General features: G+C 47.9%; 15 non-coding genes across 15 annotated transcripts; all 15 read right to left on the bottom strand.

The window, feature by feature from the left end:
* Window positions 1–302: 302 nt before the first annotated feature.
* Window positions 303–493, bottom strand: LOC142685812 (U2 spliceosomal RNA). Its single transcript, XR_012855256.1, has one exon. It is a non-coding gene; the product is annotated as a U2 spliceosomal RNA (small nuclear RNA).
* A 1,281-nt stretch (window positions 494–1,774) lies between these two features.
* On the bottom strand, window positions 1,775–1,965 carry LOC142685866 (U2 spliceosomal RNA). Its single transcript, XR_012855304.1, has one exon. It is a non-coding gene; the product is annotated as a U2 spliceosomal RNA (small nuclear RNA).
* Window positions 1,966–3,249: 1,284 nt separating this feature from the next.
* Window positions 3,250–3,440, bottom strand: LOC142685811 (U2 spliceosomal RNA). The gene has a single exon (XR_012855255.1). It is a non-coding gene; the product is annotated as a U2 spliceosomal RNA (small nuclear RNA).
* A 1,296-nt stretch (window positions 3,441–4,736) lies between these two features.
* LOC142685810 (U2 spliceosomal RNA) lies at window positions 4,737–4,927 on the bottom strand. Its single transcript, XR_012855254.1, has one exon. It is a non-coding gene; the product is annotated as a U2 spliceosomal RNA (small nuclear RNA).
* A 1,276-nt stretch (window positions 4,928–6,203) lies between these two features.
* On the bottom strand, window positions 6,204–6,394 carry LOC142685809 (U2 spliceosomal RNA). The gene has a single exon (XR_012855253.1). It is a non-coding gene; the product is annotated as a U2 spliceosomal RNA (small nuclear RNA).
* A 1,292-nt stretch (window positions 6,395–7,686) lies between these two features.
* On the bottom strand, window positions 7,687–7,877 carry LOC142685808 (U2 spliceosomal RNA). The gene has a single exon (XR_012855252.1). It is a non-coding gene; the product is annotated as a U2 spliceosomal RNA (small nuclear RNA).
* A 1,292-nt stretch (window positions 7,878–9,169) lies between these two features.
* On the bottom strand, window positions 9,170–9,360 carry LOC142685806 (U2 spliceosomal RNA). Its single transcript, XR_012855250.1, has one exon. It is a non-coding gene; the product is annotated as a U2 spliceosomal RNA (small nuclear RNA).
* Window positions 9,361–10,856: 1,496 nt separating this feature from the next.
* On the bottom strand, window positions 10,857–11,047 carry LOC142685805 (U2 spliceosomal RNA). The gene has a single exon (XR_012855249.1). It is a non-coding gene; the product is annotated as a U2 spliceosomal RNA (small nuclear RNA).
* Window positions 11,048–12,339: 1,292 nt separating this feature from the next.
* On the bottom strand, window positions 12,340–12,530 carry LOC142685803 (U2 spliceosomal RNA). Its single transcript, XR_012855248.1, has one exon. It is a non-coding gene; the product is annotated as a U2 spliceosomal RNA (small nuclear RNA).
* Window positions 12,531–13,806: 1,276 nt separating this feature from the next.
* LOC142685802 (U2 spliceosomal RNA) lies at window positions 13,807–13,997 on the bottom strand. Its single transcript, XR_012855247.1, has one exon. It is a non-coding gene; the product is annotated as a U2 spliceosomal RNA (small nuclear RNA).
* A 1,292-nt stretch (window positions 13,998–15,289) lies between these two features.
* On the bottom strand, window positions 15,290–15,480 carry LOC142685801 (U2 spliceosomal RNA). Its single transcript, XR_012855246.1, has one exon. It is a non-coding gene; the product is annotated as a U2 spliceosomal RNA (small nuclear RNA).
* Window positions 15,481–16,776: 1,296 nt separating this feature from the next.
* LOC142685799 (U2 spliceosomal RNA) lies at window positions 16,777–16,967 on the bottom strand. The gene has a single exon (XR_012855244.1). It is a non-coding gene; the product is annotated as a U2 spliceosomal RNA (small nuclear RNA).
* Window positions 16,968–18,247: 1,280 nt separating this feature from the next.
* Window positions 18,248–18,438, bottom strand: LOC142685798 (U2 spliceosomal RNA). Its single transcript, XR_012855243.1, has one exon. It is a non-coding gene; the product is annotated as a U2 spliceosomal RNA (small nuclear RNA).
* A 1,276-nt stretch (window positions 18,439–19,714) lies between these two features.
* On the bottom strand, window positions 19,715–19,905 carry LOC142685797 (U2 spliceosomal RNA). The gene has a single exon (XR_012855242.1). It is a non-coding gene; the product is annotated as a U2 spliceosomal RNA (small nuclear RNA).
* A 1,280-nt stretch (window positions 19,906–21,185) lies between these two features.
* LOC142685796 (U2 spliceosomal RNA) lies at window positions 21,186–21,376 on the bottom strand. Its single transcript, XR_012855241.1, has one exon. It is a non-coding gene; the product is annotated as a U2 spliceosomal RNA (small nuclear RNA).
* Window positions 21,377–22,498: the final 1,122 nt, after the last annotated feature.

The raw sequence follows: 22,498 nt of genomic DNA, 5'->3' as shown, positions 1-22,498 counted from the left end.
ATCAGTGGCTGGCTCAGGTGCAGCTCTTTAACTTACCTAAAAGGGAGGGCGGAGAGAAGACAAGGAAGGTGAATGAGGTGTTCCAATGTGAAATGCCGGAAACACAGAAACACAGACGACACACAACAAGAGGTGGCAATCTATTCATTAATTGCATTTAATCAATGAGCTCATTATCACTCATGCATTGTCCAACAGGTGTTGAAATAATGGGATTAAAAGGGGAGATCCCTTCAGAAAGACAGAAACAATAGCAAAGACAAAAAACACTTTTGGAATCTGCTTTTAGTCAACACATAAGGAAAGGGTGCACCGGTCCTGGAAATACTGCAATACCAGGTCAATGCGTGGAGTGGACAGAGCAAGCTCTATTTCCATCTCCCTGTTCTAAAAATCCATTTAATATATGGTCCCCAGATAGGGGACGTATCAGATATTAAACTGATAAGAACAGATACTACACTTGATCTTAGCCAAAAGGCCGAGAAGCGATAACCCGAACGGGCCGCGCGTTGCCCGAGCCTGCCCGATACTGCTGTTCAGCCCTTGCAGCGATTCAGCCTACTTCTAGGCAATTCCATGGGGCCCTGCAGGCTCACACACTCACAGCTACACGGGAGGTGAATAAAGGCCGGAGAGGAAGCCAGACAGGATTTGCTTCTTTTGCTTGCACCACAATGCAGTGCTGAAAGAGGAGGAATCTACATAAAAATGCCTTCCTGGCAACGCCCAAATGCCCTGCTGCCATGCAGATAAACACTGGCAGCGGCAGCAAGTGCATGCCCACAGCCACCCCTTGTTCCTTCACACCTTGTATCAGCTGTAATCCAGTCCAGTCCAGTGCTGCCTGCTGAGCAGCACTGACCAACACTGCCTGGGCCCAGGCTTTTATCTCTGAGGCCCCATTATGATGTCAGAAAGCTGGCTCTGGAATCCTGAGGGCTCCACTATGACACGTGCAAAGTTCCGTCTGAACTTTATATAAGACGGTGAGGCTCAGTCAGTCACTCAGTGTTGCCTGAGAGGGCAACACTGCAACAGCCGGCCGCCAGGCTGTCTTTTTTTTTGCACAGCTAGTTGCCTCCAGGAGGCCACAAGAGGGAGACAAGGGACTGCAAAATGGAAAATAGGCATCCACCAACTTTACAGACAACTTCTCCTTGCTCCTACAACCTCCATCCTTGCACAGTTTGTTATTCTTCTAGGTAACATAGTAACAAATCCAAATTGCTGCTCTCTTTGTAGGCAAGCAAGGCTTTGTTGCAACTGCAATTCTTACTTCTTCTTGAAATGTAGGGACGACAGTACATTCCATCACATCCATCTAGTGTACACAGGTAGGTCCATTGTGGCGGGCAGGCGAGCGGGCGGGCTGCTTTATTGGCTGTTTGCTGTTCCCCTACTCCACTCCACTATTTGACTGTTGTGCTGCATCAATCAATCAATCAATCAATCAATCAATCAATCAATCAATCAGTGGCTGGCTCAGGTGCAGCTCTTTAACTTACCTAAAAGGGAGGGCGGAGAGAAGACAAGGAAGGTGAATGAGGTGTTCCAATGTGAAATGCCGGAAACACAGAAACACAGACGACACACAACAAGAGGTGGCAATCTATTCATTAATTGCATTTAATCAATGAGCTCATTATCACTCATGCATTGTCCAACAGGTGTTGAAATAATGGGATTAAAAGGGGAGATCCCTTCAGAAAGACAGAAACAATAGCAAAGACAAAAAACACTTTTGGAATCTGCTTTTAGTCAACACATAAGGAAAGGGTGCACCGGTCCTGGAAATACTGCAATACCAGGTCAATGCGTGGAGTGGACAGAGCAAGCTCTATTTCCATCTCCCTGTTCTAAAAATCCATTTAATATATGGTCTCCAGATAGGGGACGTATCAGATATTAAACTGATAAGAACAGATACTACACTTGATCTTAGCCAAAAGGCCGAGAAGCGATAACCCGAACGGGCCGCGCGTTGCCCGAGCCTGCCCGATACTGCTGTTCAGCCCTTGCAGCGATTCAGCCTACTTCTAGGCAATTCCATGGGGCCCTGCAGGCTCACACACTCACAGCTACACGGGAGGTGAATAAAGGCCGGAGAGGAAGCCAGACAGGATTTGCTTCTTTTGCTTGCACCACAATGCAGTGCTGAAAGAGGAGGAATCTACATAAAAACGCCTTCCTGGCAACGCCCAAATGCCCTGCTGCCATGCAGATAAACACTGGCAGCGGCAGCAAGTGCATGCCCACAGCCACCCCTTGTTCCTTCACACCTTGTATCAGCTGTAATCCAGTCCAGTCCAGTGCTGCCTGCTGAGCAGCACTGACCAACACTGCCTGGGCCCAGGCTTTTATCTCTGAGGCCCCATTATGATGTCAGAAAGCTGGCTCTGGAATCCTGAGGGCTCCACTATGACACGTGCAAAGTTCCGTCTGAACTTTATATAAGACGGTGAGGCTCAGTCAGTCACTCAGTGTTGCCTGAGAGGGCAACACTGCAACAGCCGGCCGCCAGGCTGTCTTTTTTTTGCACAGCTAGTTGCCTCCAGGAGGCCACAAGAGGGAGACAAGGGACTGCAAAATGGAAAATAGGCATCCACCAACTTTACAGACAACTTCTCCTTGCTCCTACAACCTCCATCCTTGCACAGTTTGTTATTCTTCTAGGTAACATAGTAACAAATCCAAATTGCTGCTCTCTTTGTAGGCAAGCAAGGCTTTGTTGCAACTGCAATTCTTACTTCTTCTTGAAATGTAGGGACGACAGTACATTCCATCACATCCATCTAGTGTACACAGGTAGGTCCATTGTGGCGGGCAGGCGAGCGGGCGGGCTGCTTTATTGGCTGTTTGCTGTTCCCCTACTCCACTCCACTATTTGACTGTTGTGCTGCATCAATCAATCAATCAATCAATCAATCAATCAATCAATCAATCAATCAGTGGCTGGCTCAGGTGCAGCTCTTTAACTTACCTAAAAGGGAGGGCGGAGAGAAGACAAGGAAGGTGAATGAGGTGTTCCAATGTGAAATGCCGGAAACACAGAAACACAGACGACACACAACAAGAGGTGGCAATCTATTCATTAATTGCATTTAATCAATGAGCTCATTATCACTCATGCATTGTCCAACAGGTGTTGAAATAATGGGATTAAAAGGGGAGATCCCTTCAGAAAGACAGAAACAATAGCAAAGACAAAAAACACTTTTGGAATCTGCTTTTAGTCAACACATAAGGAAAGGGTGCACCGGTCCTGGAAATACTGCAATACCAGGTCAATGCGTGGAGTGGACAGAGCAAGCTCTATTTCCATCTCCCTGTTCTAAAAATCCATTTAATATATGGTCCCCAGATAGGGGACGTATCAGATATTAAACTGATAAGAACAGATACTACACTTGATCTTAGCCAAAAGGCCGAGAAGCGATAACCCGAACGGGCCGCGCGTTGCCCGAGCCTGCCCGATACTGCTGTTCAGCCCTTGCAGCGATTCAGCCTACTTCAAGGCAATTCCATGGGGCCCTGCAGGCTCACACACTCACAGCTACACGGGAGGTGAATAAAGGCCGGAGAGGAAGCCAGACAGGATTTGCTTCTTTTGCTTGCACCACAATGCAGTGCTGAAAGAGGAGGAATCTACATAAAAACGCCTTCCTGGCAACGCCCAAATGCCCTGCTGCCATGCAGATAAACACTGGCAGCGGCAGCAAGTGCATGCCCACAGCCACCCCTTGTTCCTTCACACCTTGTATCAGCTGTAATCCAGTCCAGTCCAGTGCTGCCTGCTGAGCAGCACTGACCAACACTGCCTGGGCCCAGGCTTTTATCTCTGAGGCCCCATTATGATGTCAGAAAGCTGGCTCTGGAATCCTGAGGGCTCCACTATGACACGTGCAAAGTTCCGTCTGAACTTTATATAAGACGGTGAGGCTCAGTCAGTCACTCAGTGTTGCCTGAGAGGGCAACACTGCAACAGCCGGCCGCCAGGCTGTCTTTTTTTTGCACAGCTAGTTGCCTCCAGGAGGCCACAAGAGGGAGACAAGGGACTGCAAAATGGAAAATAGGCATCCACCAACTTTACAGACAACTTCTCCTTGCTCCTACAACCTCCATCCTTGCACAGTTTGTTATTCTTCTAGGTAACATAGTAACAAATCCAAATTGCTGCTCTCTTTGTAGGCAAGCAAGGCTTTGTTGCAACTGCAATTCTTACTTCTTCTTGAAATGTAGGGACGACAGTACATTCCATCACATCCATCTAGTGTACACAGGTAGGTCCATTGTGGCGGGCAGGCGAGCGGGCGGGCTGCTTTATTGGCTGTTTGCTGTTCCCCTACTCCACTCCACTATTTGACTGTTGTGCTGCATCAATCAATCAATCAATCAATCAATCAATCAATCAATCAATCAATCAATCAATCAATCAGTGGCTGGCTCAGGTGCAGCTCTTTAACTTACCTAAAAGGGAGGGCGGAGAGAAGACAAGTAAGGTGAATGAGGTGTTCCAATGTGAAATGCCGGAAACACAGAAACACAGACGACACACAACAAGAGGTGGCAATCTATTCATTAATTGCATTTAATCAATGAGCTCATTATCACTCATGCATTGTCCAACAGGTGTTGAAATAATGGGATTAAAAGGGGAGATCCCTTCAGAAAGACAGAAACAATAGCAAAGACAAAAAACACTTTTGGAATCTGCTTTTAGTCAACACATAAGGAAAGGGTGCACCGGTCCTGGAAATACTGCAATACCAGGTCAATGCGTGGAGTGGACAGAGCAAGCTCTATTTCCATCTCCCTGTTCTAAAAATCCATTTAATATATGGTCCCCAGATAGGGGACGTATCAGATATTAAACTGATAAGAACAGATACTACACTTGATCTTAGCCAAAAGGCCGAGAAGCGATAACCCGAACGGGCCGCGCGTTGCCCGAGCCTGCCCGATACTGCTGTTCAGCCCTTGCAGCGATTCAGCCTACTTCTAGGCAATTCCATGGGGCCCTGCAGGCTCACACACTCACAGCTACACGGGAGGTGAATAAAGGCCGGAGAGGAAGCCAGACAGGATTTGCTTCTTTTGCTTGCACCACAATGCAGTGCTGAAAGAGGAGGAATCTACATAAAAACGCCTTCCTGGCAACGCCCAAATGCCCTGCTGCCATGCAGATAAACACTGGCAGCGGCAGCAAGTGCATGCCCACAGCCACCCCTTGTTCCTTCACACCTTGTATCAGCTGTAATCCAGTCCAGTCCAGTGCTGCCTGCTGAGCAGCACTGACCAACACTGCCTGGGCCCAGGCTTTTATCTCTGAGGCCCCATTATGATGTCAGAAAGCTGGCTCTGGAATCCTGAGGGCTCCACTATGACACGTGCAAAGTTCCGTCTGAACTTTATATAAGACGGTGAGGCTCAGTCAGTCACTCAGTGTTGCCTGAGAGGGCAACACTGCAACAGCCGGCCGCCAGGCTGTCTTTTTTTTGCACAGCTAGTTGCCTCCAGGAGGCCACAAGAGGGAGACAAGGGACTGCAAAATGGAAAATAGGCATCCACCAACTTTACAGACAACTTCTCCTTGCTCCTACAACCTCCATCCTTGCACAGTTTGTTATTCTTCTAGGTAACATAGTAACAAATCCAAATTGCTGCTCTCTTTGTAGGCAAGCAAGGCTTTGTTGCAACTGCAATTCTTACTTCTTCTTGAAATGTAGGGACGACAGTACATTCCATCACATCCATCTAGTGTACACAGGTAGGTCCATTGTGGCGGGCAGGCGAGCGGGCGGGCTGCTTTATTGGCTGTTTGCTGTTCCCCTACTCCACTCCACTATTTGACTGTTGTGCTGCATCAATCAATCAATCAATCAATCAATCAATCAATCAATCAGTGGCTGGCTCAGGTGCAGCTCTTTAACTTACCTAAAAGGGAGGGCGGAGAGAAGACAAGGAAGGTGAATGAGGTGTTCCAATGTGAAATGCCGGAAACACAGAAACACAGACGACACACAACAAGAGGTGGCAATCTATTCATTAATTGCATTTAATCAATGAGCTCATTATCACTCATGCATTGTCCAACAGGTGTTGAAATAATGGGATTAAAAGGGGAGATCCCTTCAGAAAGACAGAAACAATAGCAAAGACAAAAAACACTTTTGGAATCTGCTTTTAGTCAACACATAAGGAAAGGGTGCACCGGTCCTGGAAATACTGCAATACCAGGTCAATGCGTGGAGTGGACAGAGCAAGCTCTATTTCCATCTCCCTGTTCTAAAAATCCATTTAATATATGGTCCCCAGATAGGGGACGTATCAGATATTAAACTGATAAGAACAGATACTACACTTGATCTTAGCCAAAAGGCCGAGAAGCGATAACCCGAACGGGCCGCGCGTTGCCCGAGCCTGCCCGATACTGCTGTTCAGCCCTTGCAGCGATTCAGCCTACTTCTAGGCAATTCCATGGGGCCCTGCAGGCTCACACACTCACAGCTACACGGGAGGTGAATAAAGGCCGGAGAGGAAGCCAGACAGGATTTGCTTCTTTTGCTTGCACCACAATGCAGTGCTGAAAGAGGAGGAATCTACATAAAAACGCCTTCCTGGCAACGCCCAAATGCCCTGCTGCCATGCAGATAAACACTGGCAGCGGCAGCAAGTGCATGCCCACAGCCACCCCTTGTTCCTTCACACCTTGTATCAGCTGTAATCCAGTCCAGTCCAGTGCTGCCTGCTGAGCAGCACTGACCAACACTGCCTGGGCCCAGGCTTTTATCTCTGAGGCCCCATTATGATGTCAGAAAGCTGGCTCTGGAATCCTGAGGGCTCCACTATGACACGTGCAAAGTTCCGTCTGAACTTTATATAAGACGGTGAGGCTCAGTCCGTCACTCAGTGTTGCCTGAGAGGGCAACACTGCAACAGCCGGCCGCCAGGCTGTCTTTTTTTTGCACAGCTAGTTGCCTCCAGGAGGCCACAAGAGGGAGACAAGGGACTGCAAAATGGAAAATAGGCATCCACCAACTTTACAGACAACTTCTCCTTGCTCCTACAACCTCCATCCTTGCACAGTTTGTTATTCTTCTAGGTAACATAGTAACAAATCCAAATTGCTGCTCTCTTTGTAGGCAAGCAAGGCTTTGTTGCAACTGCAATTCTTACTTCTTCTTGAAATGTAGGGACGACAGTACATTCCATCACATCCATCTAGTGTACACAGGTAGGTCCATTGTGGCGGGCAGGCGAGCGGGCGGGCTGCTTTATTGGCTGTTTGCTGTTCCCCTACTCCACTCCACTATTTGACTGTTGTGCTGCATCAATCAATCAATCAATCAATCAATCAATCAATCAATCAATCAATCAATCAATCAGTGGCTGGCTCAGGTGCAGCTCTTTAACTTACCTAAAAGGGAGGGCGGAGAGAAGACAAGGAAGGTGAATGAGGTGTTCCAATGTGAAATGCCGGAAACACAGAAACACAGACGACACACAACAAGAGGTGGCAATCTATTCATTAATTGCATTTAATCAATGAGCTCATTATCACTCATGCATTGTCCAACAGGTGTTGAAATAATGGGATTAAAAGGGGAGATCCCTTCAGAAAGACAGAAACAATAGCAAAGACAAAAAACACTTTTGGAATCTGCTTTTAGTCAACACATAAGGAAAGGGTGCACCGGTCCTGGAAATACTGCAATACCAGGTCAATGCGTGGAGTGGACAGAGCAAGCTCTATTTCCATCTCCCTGTTCTAAAAATCCATTTAATATATGGTCCCCAGATAGGGGACGTATCAGATATTAAACTGATAAGAACAGATACTACACTTGATCTTAGCCAAAAGGCCGAGAAGCGATAACCCGAACGGGCCGCGCGTTGCCCGAGCCTGCCCGATACTGCTGTTCAGCCCTTGCAGCGATTCAGCCTACTTCTAGGCAATTCCATGGGGCCCTGCAGGCTCACACACTCACAGCTACACGGGAGGTGAATAAAGGCCGGAGAGGAAGCCAGACAGGATTTGCTTCTTTTGCTTGCACCACAATGCAGTGCTGAAAGAGGAGGAATCTACATAAAAACGCCTTCCTGGCAACGCCCAAATGCCCTGCTGCCATGCAGATAAACACTGGCAGCGGCAGCAAGTGCATGCCCACAGCCACCCCTTGTTCCTTCACACCTTGTATCAGCTGTAATCCAGTCCAGTCCAGTGCTGCCTGCTGAGCAGCACTGACCAACACTGCCTGGGCCCAGGCTTTTATCTCTGAGGCCCCATTATGATGTCAGAAAGCTGGCTCTGGAATCCTGAGGGCTCCACTATGACACGTGCAAAGTTCCGTCTGAACTTTATATAAGACGGTGAGGCTCAGTCAGTCACTCAGTGTTGCCTGAGAGGGCAACACTGCAACAGCCGGCCGCCAGGCTGTCTTTTTTTTGCACAGCTAGTTGCCTCCAGGAGGCCACAAGAGGGAGACAAGGGACTGCAAAATGGAAAATAGGCATCCACCAACTTTACAGACAACTTCTCCTTGCTCCTACAACCTCCATCCTTGCACAGTTTGTTATTCTTCTAGGTAACATAGTAACAAATCCAAATTGCTGCTCTCTTTGTAGGCAAGCAAGGCTTTGTTGCAACTGCAATTCTTACTTCTTCTTGAAATGTAGGGACGACAGTACATTCCATCACATCCATCTAGTGTACACAGGTAGGTCCATTGTGGCGGGCAGGCGAGCGGGCGGGCTGCTTTATTGGCTGTTTGCTGTTCCCCTACTCCACTCCACTATTTGACTGTTGTGCTGCATCAATCAATCAATCAATCAATTAATCAATCAATCAATCAATCAATCAATCAATCAGTGGCTGGCTCAGGTGCAGCTCTTTAACTTACCTAAAAGGGAGGGCGGAGAGAAGACAAGGAAGGTGAATGAGGTGTTCCAATGTGAAATGCCGGAAACACAGAAACACAGACGACACACAACAAGAGGTGGCAATCTATTCATTAATTGCATTTAATCAATGAGCTCATTATCACTCATGCATTGTCCAACAGGTGTTGAAATAATGGGATTAAAAGGGGAGATCCCTTCAGAAAGACAGAAACAATAGCAAAGACAAAAAACACTTTTGGAATCTGCTTTTAGTCAACACATAAGGAAAGGGTGCACCGGTCCTGGAAATACTGCAATACCAGGTCAATGCGTGGAGTGGACAGAGCAAGCTCTATTTCCATCTCCCTGTTCTAAAAATCCATTTAATATATGGTCCCCAGATAGGGGACGTATCAGATATTAAACTGATAAGAACAGATACTACACTTGATCTTAGCCAAAAGGCCGAGAAGCGATAACCCGAACGGGCCGCGCGTTGCCCGAGCCTGCCCGATACTGCTGTTCAGCCCTTGCAGCGATTCAGCCTACTTCTAGGCAATTCCATGGGGCCCTGCAGGCTCACACACTCACAGCTACACGGGAGGTGAATAAAGGCCGGAGAGGAAGCCAGACAGGATTTGCTTCTTTTGCTTGCACCACAATGCAGTGCTGAAAGAGGAGGAATCTACATAAAAACGCCTTCCTGGCAACGCCCAAATGCCCTGCCCGATACTGCTGTTCAGCCCTTGCAGCGATTCAGCCTACTTCTAGGCAATTCCATGGGGCCCTGCAGGCTCACACACTCACAGCTACACGGGAGGTGAATAAAGGCCGGAGAGGAAGCCAGACAGGATTTGCTTCTTTTGCTTGCACCACAATGCAGTGCTGAAAGAGGAGGAATCTACATAAAAACGCCTTCCTGGCAACGCCCAAATGCCCTGCTGCCATGCAGATAAACACTGGCAGCGGCAGCAAGTGCATGCCCACAGCCACCCCTTGTTCCTTCACACCTTGTATCAGCTGTAATCCAGTCCAGTCCAGTGCTGCCTGCTGAGCAGCACTGACCAACACTGCCTGGGCCCAGGCTTTTATCTCTGAGGCCCCATTATGATGTCAGAAAGCTGGCTCTGGAATCCTGAGGGCTCCACTATGACACGTGCAAAGTTCCGTCTGAACTTTATATAAGACGGTGAGGCTCAGTCAGTCACTCAGTGTTGCCTGAGAGGGCAACACTGCAACAGCCGGCCGCCAGGCTGTCTTTTTTTTGCACAGCTAGTTGCCTCCAGGAGGCCACAAGAGGGAGACAAGGGACTGCAAAATGGAAAATAGGCATCCACCAACTTTACAGACAACTTCTCCTTGCTCCTACAACCTCCATCCTTGCACAGTTTGTTATTCTTCTAGGTAACATAGTAACAAATCCAAATTGCTGCTCTCTTTGTAGGCAAGCAAGGCTTTGTTGCAACTGCAATTCTTACTTCTTCTTGAAATGTAGGGACGACAGTACATTCCATCACATCCATCTAGTGTACACAGGTAGGTCCATTGTGGCGGGCAGGCGAGCGGGCGGGCTGCTTTATTGGCTGTTTGCTGTTCCCCTACTCCACTCCACTATTTGACTGTTGTGCTGCATCAATCAATCAATCAATCAATAAATCAATCAATCAATCAATCAGTGGCTGGCTCAGGTGCAGCTCTTTAACTTACCTAAAAGGGAGGGCGGAGAGAAGACAAGGAAGGTGAATGAGGTGTTCCAATGTGAAATGCCGGAAACACAGAAACACAGACGACACACAACAAGAGGTGGCAATCTATTCATTAATTGCATTTAATCAATGAGCTCATTATCACTCATGCATTGTCCAACAGGTGTTGAAATAATGGGATTAAAAGGGGAGATCCCTTCAGAAAGACAGAAACAATAGCAAAGACAAAAAACACTTTTGGAATCTGCTTTTAGTCAACACATAAGGAAAGGGTGCACCGGTCCTGGAAATACTGCAATACCAGGTCAATGCGTGGAGTGGACAGAGCAAGCTCTATTTCCATCTCCCTGTTCTAAAAATCCATTTAATATATGGTCCCCAGATAGGGGACGTATCAGATATTAAACTGATAAGAACAGATACTACACTTGATCTTAGCCAAAAGGCCGAGAAGCGATAACCCGAACGGGCCGCGCGTTGCCCGAGCCTGCCCGATACTGCTGTTCAGCCCTTGCAGCGATTCAGCCTACTTCTAGGCAATTCCATGGGGCCCTGCAGGCTCACACACTCACAGCTACACGGGAGGTGAATAAAGGCCGGAGAGGAAGCCAGACAGGATTTGCTTCTTTTGCTTGCACCACAATGCAGTGCTGAAAGAGGAGGAATCTACATAAAAACGCCTTCCTGGCAACGCCCAAATGCCCTGCTGCCATGCAGATAAACACTGGCAGCGGCAGCAAGTGCATGCCCACAGCCACCCCTTGTTCCTTCACACCTTGTATCAGCTGTAATCCAGTCCAGTCCAGTGCTGCCTGCTGAGCAGCACTGACCAACACTGCCTGGGCCCAGGCTTTTATCTCTGAGGCCCCATTATGATGTCAGAAAGCTGGCTCTGGAATCCTGAGGGCTCCACTATGACACGTGCAAAGTTCCGTCTGAACTTTATATAAGACGGTGAGGCTCAGTCAGTCACTCAGTGTTGCCTGAGAGGGCAACACTGCAACAGCCGGCCGCCAGGCTGTCTTTTTTTTGCACAGCTAGTTGCCTCCAGGAGGCCACAAGAGGGAGACAAGGGACTGCAAAATGGAAAATAGGCATCCACCAACTTTACAGACAACTTCTCCTTGCTCCTACAACCTCCATCCTTGCACAGTTTGTTATTCTTCTAGGTAACATAGTAACAAATCCAAATTGCTGCTCTCTTTGTAGGCAAGCAAGGCTTTGTTGCAACTGCAATTCTTACTTCTTCTTGAAATGTAGGGACGACAGTACATTCCATCACATCCATCTAGTGTACACAGGTAGGTCCATTGTGGCGGGCAGGCGAGCGGGCGGGCTGCTTTATTGGCTGTTTGCTGTTCCCCTACTCCACTCCACTATTTGACTGTTGTGCTGCATCAATCAATCAATCAATCAATCAATCAATCAATCAATCAATCAATCAATCAATCAGTGGCTGGCTCAGGTGCAGCTCTTTAACTTACCTAAAAGGGAGGGCGGAGAGAAGACAAGGAAGGTGAATGAGGTGTTCCAATGTGAAATGCCGGAAACACAGAAACACAGACGACACACAACAAGAGGTGGCAATCTATTCATTAATTGCATTTAATCAATGAGCTCATTATCACTCATGCATTGTCCAACAGGTGTTGAAATAATGGGATTAAAAGGGGAGATCCCTTCAGAAAGACAGAAACAATAGCAAAGACAAAAAACACTTTTGGAATCTGCTTTTAGTCAACACATAAGGAAAGGGTGCACCGGTCCTGGAAATACTGCAATACCAGGTCAATGCGTGGAGTGGACAGAGCAAGCTCTATTTCCATCTCCCTGTTCTAAAAATCCATTTAATATATGGTCCCCAGATAGGGGACGTATCAGATATTAAACTGATAAGAACAGATACTACACTTGATCTTAGCCAAAAGGCCGAGAAGCGATAACCCGAACGGGCCGCGCGTTGCCCGAGCCTGCCCGATACTGCTGTTCAGCCCTTGCAGCGATTCAGCCTACTTCTAGGCAATTCCATGGGGCCCTGCAGGCTCACACACTCACAGCTACACGGGAGGTGAATAAAGGCCGGAGAGGAAGCCAGACAGGATTTGCTTCTTTTGCTTGCACCACAATGCAGTGCTGAAAGAGGAGGAATCTACATAAAAATGCCTTCCTGGCAACGCCCAAATGCCCTGCTGCCATGCAGATAAACACTGGCAGCGGCAGCAAGTGCATGCCCACAGCCACCCCTTGTTCCTTCACACCTTGTATCAGCTGTAATCCAGTCCAGTCCAGTGCTGCCTGCTGAGCAGCACTGACCAACACTGCCTGGGCCCAGGCTTTTATCTCTGAGGCCCCATTATGATGTCAGAAAGCTGGCTCTGGAATCCTGAGGGCTCCACTATGACACGTGCAAAGTTCCGTCTGAACTTTATATAAGACGGTGAGGCTCAGTCAGTCACTCAGTGTTGCCTGAGAGGGCAACACTGCAACAGCCGGCCGCCAGGCTGTCTTTTTTTTGCACAGCTAGTTGCCTCCAGGAGGCCACAAGAGGGAGACAAGGGACTGCAAAATGGAAAATAGGCATCCACCAACTTTACAGACAACTTCTCCTTGCTCCTACAACCTCCATCCTTGCACAGTTTGTTATTCTTCTAGGTAACATAGTAACAAATCCAAATTGCTGCTCTCTTTGTAGGCAAGCAAGGCTTTGTTGCAACTGCAATTCTTACTTCTTCTTGAAATGTAGGGACGACAGTACATTCCATCACATCCATCTAGTGTACACAGGTAGGTCCATTGTGGCGGGCAGGCGAGCGGGCGGGCTGCTTTATTGGCTGTTTGCTGTTCCCCTACTCCACTCCACTATTTGACTGTTGTGCTGCATCAATCAATCAATCAATCAATCAATCAATCAATCAATCAGTGGCTGGCTCAGGTGCAGCTCTTTAACTTACCTAAAAGGGAGGGCGGAGAGAAGACAAGGAAGGTGAATGAGGTGTTCCAATGTGAAATGCCGGAAACACAGAAACACAGACGACACACAACAAGAGGTGGCAATCTATTCATTAATTGCATTTAATCAATGAGCTCATTATCACTCATGCATTGTCCAACAGGTGTTGAAATAATGGGATTAAAAGGGGAGATCCCTTCAGAAAGACAGAAACAATAGCAAAGACAAAAAACACTTTTGGAATCTGCTTTTAGTCAACACATAAGGAAAGGGTGCACCGGTCCTGGAAATACTGCAATACCAGGTCAATGCGTGGAGTGGACAGAGCAAGCTCTATTTCCATCTCCCTGTTCTAAAAATCCATTTAATATATGGTCCCCAGATAGGGGACGTATCAGATATTAAACTGATAAGAACAGATACTACACTTGATCTTAGCCAAAAGGCCGAGAAGCGATAACCCGAACGGGCCGCGCGTTGCCCGAGCCTGCCCGATACTGCTGTTCAGCCCTTGCAGCGATTCAGCCTACTTCTAGGCAATTCCATGGGACCCTGCAGGCTCACACACTCACAGCTACACGGGAGGTGAATAAAGGCCGGAGAGGAAGCCAGACAGGATTTGCTTCTTTTGCTTGCACCACAATGCAGTGCTGAAAGAGGAGGAATCTACATAAAAACGCCTTCCTGGCAACGCCCAAATGCCCTGCTGCCATGCAGATAAACACTGGCAGCGGCAGCAAGTGCATGCCCACAGCCACCCCTTGTTCCTTCACACCTTGTATCAGCTGTAATCCAGTCCAGTCCAGTGCTGCCTGCTGAGCAGCACTGACCAACACTGCCTGGGCCCAGGCTTTTATCTCTGAGGCCCCATTATGATGTCAGAAAGCTGGCTCTGGAATCCTGAGGGCTCCACTATGACACGTGCAAAGTTCCGTCTGAACTTTATATAAGACGGTGAGGCTCAGTCAGTCACTCAGTGTTGCCTGAGAGGGCAACACTGCAACAGCCGGCCGCCAGGCTGTCTTTTTTTTGCACAGCTAGTTGCCTCCAGGAGGCCACAAGAGGGAGACAAGAGACTGCAAAATGGAAAATAGGGATCCACCAACTTTACAGACAACTTCTCCTTGCTCCTACAACCTCCATCCTTGCACAGTTTGTTATTCTTCTAGGTAACATAGTAACAAATCCAAATTGCTGCTCTCTTTGTAGGCAAGCAAGGCTTTGTTGCAACTGCAATTCTTACTTCTTCTTGAAATGTAGGGACGACAGTACATTCCATCACATCCATCTAGTGTACACAGGTAGGTCCATTGTGGCGGGCAGGCGAGCGGGCGGGCTGCTTTATTGGCTGTTTGCTGTTCCCCTACTCCACTCCACTATTTGACTGTTGTGCTGCATCAATCAATCAATCAATCAATCAATCAATCAATCAATCAATCAATCAATCAATCAGTGGCTGGCTCAGGTGCAGCTCTTTAACTTACCTAAAAGGGAGGGCGGAGAGAAGACAAGGAAGGTGAATGAGGTGTTCCAATGTGAAATGCCGGAAACACAGAAACACAGACGACACACAACAAGAGGTGGCAATCTATTCATTAATTGCATTTAATCAATGAGCTCATTATCACTCATGCATTGTCCAACAGGTGTTGAAATAATGGGATTAAAAGGGGAGATCCCTTCAGAAAGACAGAAACAATAGCAAAGACAAAAAACACTTTTGGAATCTGCTTTTAGTCAACACATAAGGAAAGGGTGCACCGGTCCTGGAAATACTGCAATACCAGGTCAATGCGTGGAGTGGACAGAGCAAGCTCTATTTCCATCTCCCTGTTCTAAAAATCCATTTAATATATGGTCCCCAGATAGGGGACGTATCAGATATTAAACTGATAAGAACAGATACTACACTTGATCTTAGCCAAAAGGCCGAGAAGCGATAACCCGAACGGGCCGCGCGTTGCCCGAGCCTGCCCGATACTGCTGTTCAGCCCTTGCAGCGATTCAGCCTACTTCTAGGCAATTCCATGGGGCCCTGCAGGCTCACACACTCACAGCTACACGGGAGGTGAATAAAGGCCGGAGAGGAAGCCAGACAGGATTTGCTTCTTTTGCTTGCACCACAATGCAGTGCTGAAAGAGGAGGAATCTACATAAAAACGCCTTCCTGGCAACGCCCAAATGCCCTGCTGCCATGCAGATAAACACTGGCAGCGGCAGCAAGTGCATGCCCACAGCCACCCCTTGTTCCTTCACACCTTGTATCAGCTGTAATCCAGTCCAGTCCAGTGCTGCCTGCTGAGCAGCACTGACCAACACTGCCTGGGCCCAGGCTTTTATCTCTGAGGCCCCATTATGATGTCAGAAAGCTGGCTCTGGAATCCTGAGGGCTCCACTATGACACGTGCAAAGTTCCGTCTGAACTTTATATAAGACGGTGAGGCTCAGTCAGTCACTCAGTGTTGCCTGAGAGGGCAACACTGCAACAGCCGGCCGCCAGGCTGTCTTTTTTTTGCACAGCCAGTTGCCTCCAGGAGGCCACAAGAGGGAGACAAGGGACTGCAAAATGGAAAATAGGCATCCACCAACTTTACAGACAACTTCTCCTTGCTCCTACAACCTCCATCCTTGCACAGTTTGTTATTCTTCTAGGTAACATAGTAACAAATCCAAATTGCTGCTCTCTTTGTAGGCAAGCAAGGCTTTGTTGCAACTGCAATTCTTACTTCTTCTTGAAATGTAGGGACGACAGTACATTCCATCACATCCATCTAGTGTACACAGGTAGGTCCATTGTGGCGGGCAGGCGAGCGGGCGGGCTGCTTTATTGGCTGTTTGCTGTTCCCCTACTCCACTCCACTATTTGACTGTTGTGCTGCATCAATCAATCAATCAATCAATTAATCAATCAATCAATCAATCAATCAATCAATCAATCAGTGGCTGGCTCAGGTGCAGCTCTTTAACTTACCTAAAAGGGAGGGCGGAGAGAAGACAAGGAAGGTGAATGAGGTGTTCCAATGTGAAATGCCGGAAACACAGAAACACAGACGACACACAACAAGAGGTGGCAATCTATTCATTAATTGCATTTAATCAATGAGCTCATTATCACTCATGCATTGTCCAACAGGTGTTGAAATAATGGGATTAAAAGGGGAGATCCCTTCAGAAAGAGAGAAACAATAGCAAAGACAAAAAACACTTTTGGAATCTGCTTTTAGTCAACACATAAGGAAAGGGTGCACCGGTCCTGGAAATACTGCAATACCAGGTCAATGCGTGGAGTGGACAGAGCAAGCTCTATTTCCATCTCCCTGTTCTAAAAATCCATTTAATATATGGTCCCCAGATAGGGGACGTATCAGATATTAAACTGATAAGAACAGATACTACACTTGATCTTAGCCAAAAGGCCGAGAAGCGATAACCCGAACGGGCCGCGCGTTGCCCGAGCCTGCCCGATACTGCTGTTCAGCCCTTGCAGCGATTCAGCCTACTTCTAGGCAATTCCATGGGGCCCTGCAGGCTCACACACTCACAGCTACACGGGAGGTGAATAAAGGCCGGAGAGGAAGCCAGACAGGATTTGCTTCTTTTGCTTGCACCACAATGCAGTGCTGAAAGAGGAGGAATCTACATAAAAACGCCTTCCTGGCAACGCCCAAATGCCCTGCTGCCATGCAGATAAACACTGGCAGCGGCAGCAAGTGCATGCCCACAGCCACCCCTTGTTCCTTCACACCTTGTATCAGCTGTAATCCAGTCCAGTCCAGTGCTGCCTGCTGAGCAGCACTGACCAACACTGCCTGGGCCCAGGCTTTTATCTCTGAGGCCCCATTATGATGTCAGAAAGCTGGCTCTGGAATCCTGAGGGCTCCACTATGACACGTGCAAAGTTCCGTCTGAACTTTATATAAGACGGTGAGGCTCAGTCAGTCACTCAGTGTTGCCTGAGAGGGCAACACTGCAACAGCCGGCCGCCAGGCTGTCTTTTTTTTGCACAGCTAGTTGCCTCCAGGAGGCCACAAGAGGGAGACAAGGGACTGCAAAATGGAAAATAGGCATCCACCAACTTTACAGACAACTTCTCCTTGCTCCTACAACCTCCATCCTTGCACAGTTTGTTATTCTTCTAGGTAACATAGTAACAAATCCAAATTGCTGCTCTCTTTGTAGGCAAGCAAGGCTTTGTTGCAACTGCAATTCTTACTTCTTCTTGAAATGTAGGGACGACAGTACATTCCATCACATCCATCTAGTGTACACAGGTAGGTCCATTGTGGCGGGCAGGCGAGCGGGCGGGCTGCTTTATTGGCTGTTTGCTGTTCCCCTACTCCACTCCACTATTTGACTGTTGTGCTGCATCAATCAATCAATCAATCAATCAATCAATCAATCAATCAATCAGTGGCTGGCTCAGGTGCAGCTCTTTAACTTACCTAAAAGGGAGGGCGGAGAGAAGACAAGGAAGGTGAATGAGGTGTTCCAATGTGAAATGCCGGAAACACAGAAACACAGACGACACACAACAAGAGGTGGCAATCTATTCATTAATTGCATTTAATCAATGAGCTCATTATCACTCATGCATTGTCCAACAGGTGTTGAAATAATGGGATTAAAAGGGGAGATCCCTTCAGAAAGACAGAAACAATAGCAAAGACAAAAAACACTTTTGGAATCTGCTTTTAGTCAACACATAAGGAAAGGGTGCACCGGTCCTGGAAATACTGCAATACCAGGTCAATGCGTGGAGTGGACAGAGCAAGCTCTATTTCCATCTCCCTGTTCTAAAAATCCATTTAATATATGGTCCCCAGATAGGGGACGTATCAGATATTAAACTGATAAGAACAGATACTACACTTGATCTTAGCCAAAAGGCCGAGAAGCGATAACCCGAACGGGCCGCGCGTTGCCCGAGCCTGCCCGATACTGCTGTTCAGCCCTTGCAGCGATTCAGCCTACTTCTAGGCAATTCCATGGGGCCCTGCAGGCTCACACACTCACAGCTACACGGGAGGTGAATAAAGGCCGGAGAGGAAGCCAGACAGGATTTGCTTCTTTTGCTTGCACCACAATGCAGTGCTGAAAGAGGAGGAATCTACATAAAAACGCCTTCCTGGCAACGCCCAAATGCCCTGCTGCCATGCAGATAAACACTGGCAGCGGCAGCAAGTGCATGCCCACAGCCACCCCTTGTTCCTTCACACCTTGTATCAGCTGTAATCCAGTCCAGTCCAGTGCTGCCTGCTGAGCAGCACTGACCAACACTGCCTGGGCCCAGGCTTTTATCTCTGAGGCCCCATTATGATGTCAGAAAGCTGGCTCTGGAATCCTGAGGGCTCCACTATGACACGTGCAAAGTTCCGTCTGAACTTTATATAAGACGGTGAGGCTCAGTCAGTCACTCAGTGTTGCCTGAGAGGGCAACACTGCAACAGCCGGCCGCCAGGCTGTCTTTTTTTTGCACAGCTAGTTGCCTCCAGGAGGCCACAAGAGGGAGACAAGGGACTGCAAAATGGAAAATAGGCATCCACCAACTTTACAGACAACTTCTCCTTGCTCCTACAACCTCCATCCTTGCACAGTTTGTTATTCTTCTAGGTAACATAGTAACAAATCCAAATTGCTGCTCTCTTTGTAGGCAAGCAAGGCTTTGTTGCAACTGCAATTCTTACTTCTTCTTGAAATGTAGGGACGACAGTACATTCCATCACATCCATCTAGTGTACACAGGTAGGTCCATTGTGGCGGGCAGGCGAGCGGGCGGGCTGCTTTATTGGCTGTTTGCTGTTCCCCTACTCCACTCCACTATTTGACTGTTGTGCTGCATCAATCAATCAATCAATCAATCAATCAATCAATCAATCAGTGGCTGGCTCAGGTGCAGCTCTTTAACTTACCTAAAAGGGAGGGCGGAGAGAAGACAAGGAAGGTGAATGAGGTGTTCCAATGTGAAATGCCGGAAACACAGAAACACAGACGACACACAACAAGAGGTGGCAATCTATTCATTAATTGCATTTAATCAATGAGCTCATTATCACTCATGCATTGTCCAACAGGTGTTGAAATAATGGGATTAAAAGGGGAGATCCCTTCAGAAAGACAGAAACAATAGCAAAGACAAAAAACACTTTTGGAATCTGCTTTTAGTCAACACATAAGGAAAGGGTGCACCGGTCCTGGAAATACTGCAATACCAGGTCAATGCGTGGAGTGGACAGAGCAAGCTCTATTTCCATCTCCCTGTTCTAAAAATCCATTTAATATATGGTCCCCAGATAGGGGACGTATCAGATATTAAACTGATAAGAACAGATACTACACTTGATCTTAGCCAAAAGGCCGAGAAGCGATAACCCGAACGGGCCGCGCGTTGCCCGAGCCTGCCCGATACTGCTGTTCAGCCCTTGCAGCGATTCAGCCTACTTCTAGGCAATTCCATGGGGCCCTGCAGGCTCACACACTCACAGCTACACGGGAGGTGAATAAAGGCCGGAGAGGAAGCCAGACAGGATTTGCTTCTTTTGCTTGCACCACAATGCAGTGCTGAAAGAGGAGGAATCTACATAAAAACGCCTTCCTGGCAACGCCCAAATGCCCTGCTGCCATGCAGATAAACACTGGCAGCGGCAGCAAGTGCATGCCCACAGCCACCCCTTGTTCCTTCACACCTTGTATCAGCTGTAATCCAGTCCAGTCCAGTGCTGCCTGCTGAGCAGCACTGACCAACACTGCCTGGGCCCAGGCTTTTATCTCTGAGGCCCCATTATGATGTCAGAAAGCTGGCTCTGGAATCCTGAGGGCTCCACTATGACACGTGCAAAGTTCCGTCTGAACTTTATATAAGACGGTGAGGCTCAGTCAGTCACTCAGTGTTGCCTGAGAGGGCAACACTGCAACAGCCGGCCGCCAGGCTGTCTTTTTTTTGCACAGCTAGTTGCCTCCAGGAGGCCACAAGAGGGAGACAAGGGACTGCAAAATGGAAAATAGGCATCCACCAACTTTACAGACAACTTCTCCTTGCTCCTACAACCTCCATCCTTGCACAGTTTGTTATTCTTCTAGGTAACATAGTAACAAATCCAAATTGCTGCTCTCTTTGTAGGCAAGCAAGGCTTTGTTGCAACTGCAATTCTTACTTCTTCTTGAAATGTAGGGACGACAGTACATTCCATCACATCCATCTAGTGTACACAGGTAGGTCCATTGTGGCGGGCAGGCGAGCGGGCGGGCTGCTTTATTGGCTGTTTGCTGTTCCCCTACTCCACTCCACTATTTGACTGTTGTGCTGCATCAATCAATCAATCAATCAATCAATCAATCAATCAATCAATCAGTGGCTGGCTCAGGTGCAGCTCTTTAACTTACCTAAAAGGGAGGGCGGAGAGAAGACAAGGAAGGTGAATGAGGTGTTCCAATGTGAAATGCCGGAAACACAGAAACACAGACGACACACAACAAGAGGTGGCAATCTATTCATTAATTGCATTTAATCAATGAGCTCATTATCACTCATGCATTGTCCAACAGGTGTTGAAATAATGGGATTAAAAGGGGAGATCCCTTCAGAAAGACAGAAACAATAGCAAAGACAAAAAACACTTTTGGAATCTGCTTTTAGTCAACACATAAGGAAAGGGTGCACCGGTCCTGGAAATACTGCAATACCAGGTCAATGCGTGGAGTGGACAGAGCAAGCTCTATTTCCATCTCCCTGTTCTAAAAATCCATTTAATATATGGTCCCCAGATAGGGGACGTATCAGATATTAAACTGATAAGAACAGATACTACACTTGATCTTAGCCAAAAGGCCGAGAAGCGATAACCCGAACGGGCCGCGCGTTGCCCGAGCCTGCCCGATACTGCTGTTCAGCCCTTGCAGCGATTCAGCCTACTTCTAGGCAATTCCATGGGGCCCTGCAGGCTCACACACTCACAGCTACACGGGAGGTGAATAAAGGCCGGAGAGGAAGCCAGACAGGATTTGCTTCTTTTGCTTGCACCACAATGCAGTGCTGAAAGAGGAGGAATCTACATAAAAACGCCTTCCTGGCAACGCCCAAATGCCCTGCTGCCATGCAGATAAACACTGGCAGCGGCAGCAAGTGCATGCCCACAGCCACCCCTTGTTCCTTCACACCTTGTATCAGCTGTAATCCAGTCCAGTCCAGTGCTGCCTGCTGAGCAGCACTGACCAACACTGCCTGGGCCCAGGCTTTTATCTCTGAGGCCCCATTATGATGTCAGAAAGCTGGCTCTGGAATCCTGAGGGCTCCACTATGACACGTGCAAAGTTCCGTCTGAACTTTATATAAGACGGTGAGGCTCAGTCAGTCACTCAGTGTTGCCTGAGAGGGCAACACTGCAACAGCCGGCCGCCAGGCTGTCTTTTTTTTGCACAGCTAGTTGCCTCCAGGAGGCCACAAGAGGGAGACAAGGGACTGCAAAATGGAAAATAGGCATCCACCAACTTTACAGACAACTTCTCCTTGCTCCTACAACCTCCATCCTTGCACAGTTTGTTATTCTTCTAGGTAACATAGTAACAAATCCAAATTGCTGCTCTCTTTGTAGGCAAGCAAGGCTTTGTTGCAACTGCAATTCTTACTTCTTCTTGAAATGTAGGGACGACAGTACATTCCATCACATCCATCTAGTGTACACAGGTAGGTCCATTGTGGCGGGCAGGCGAGCGGGCGGGCTGCTTTATTGGCTGTTTGCTGTTCCCCTACTCCACTCCACTATTTGACTGTTGTGCTGCATCAATCAATCAATCAATCAATCAATCAATCAATCAATCAATCAATCAGTGGCTGGCTCAGGTGCAGCTCTTTAACTTACCTAAAAGGGAGGGCGGAGAGAAGACAAGGAAGGTGAATGAGGTGTTCCAATGTGAAATGCCGGAAACACAGAAACACAGACGACACACAACAAGAGGTGGCAAT

Source organism: Rhinoderma darwinii, assembly GCF_050947455.1.
Source record: "Rhinoderma darwinii isolate aRhiDar2 chromosome 5 unlocalized genomic scaffold, aRhiDar2.hap1 SUPER_5_unloc_15, whole genome shotgun sequence".
NCBI classification, from domain to species: domain Eukaryota; kingdom Metazoa; phylum Chordata; class Amphibia; order Anura; family Rhinodermatidae; genus Rhinoderma; species Rhinoderma darwinii.
The sequence above is the reverse complement of the archived record's forward strand: the minus strand, read 5'-3'. Positions and strand labels throughout refer to the sequence as shown.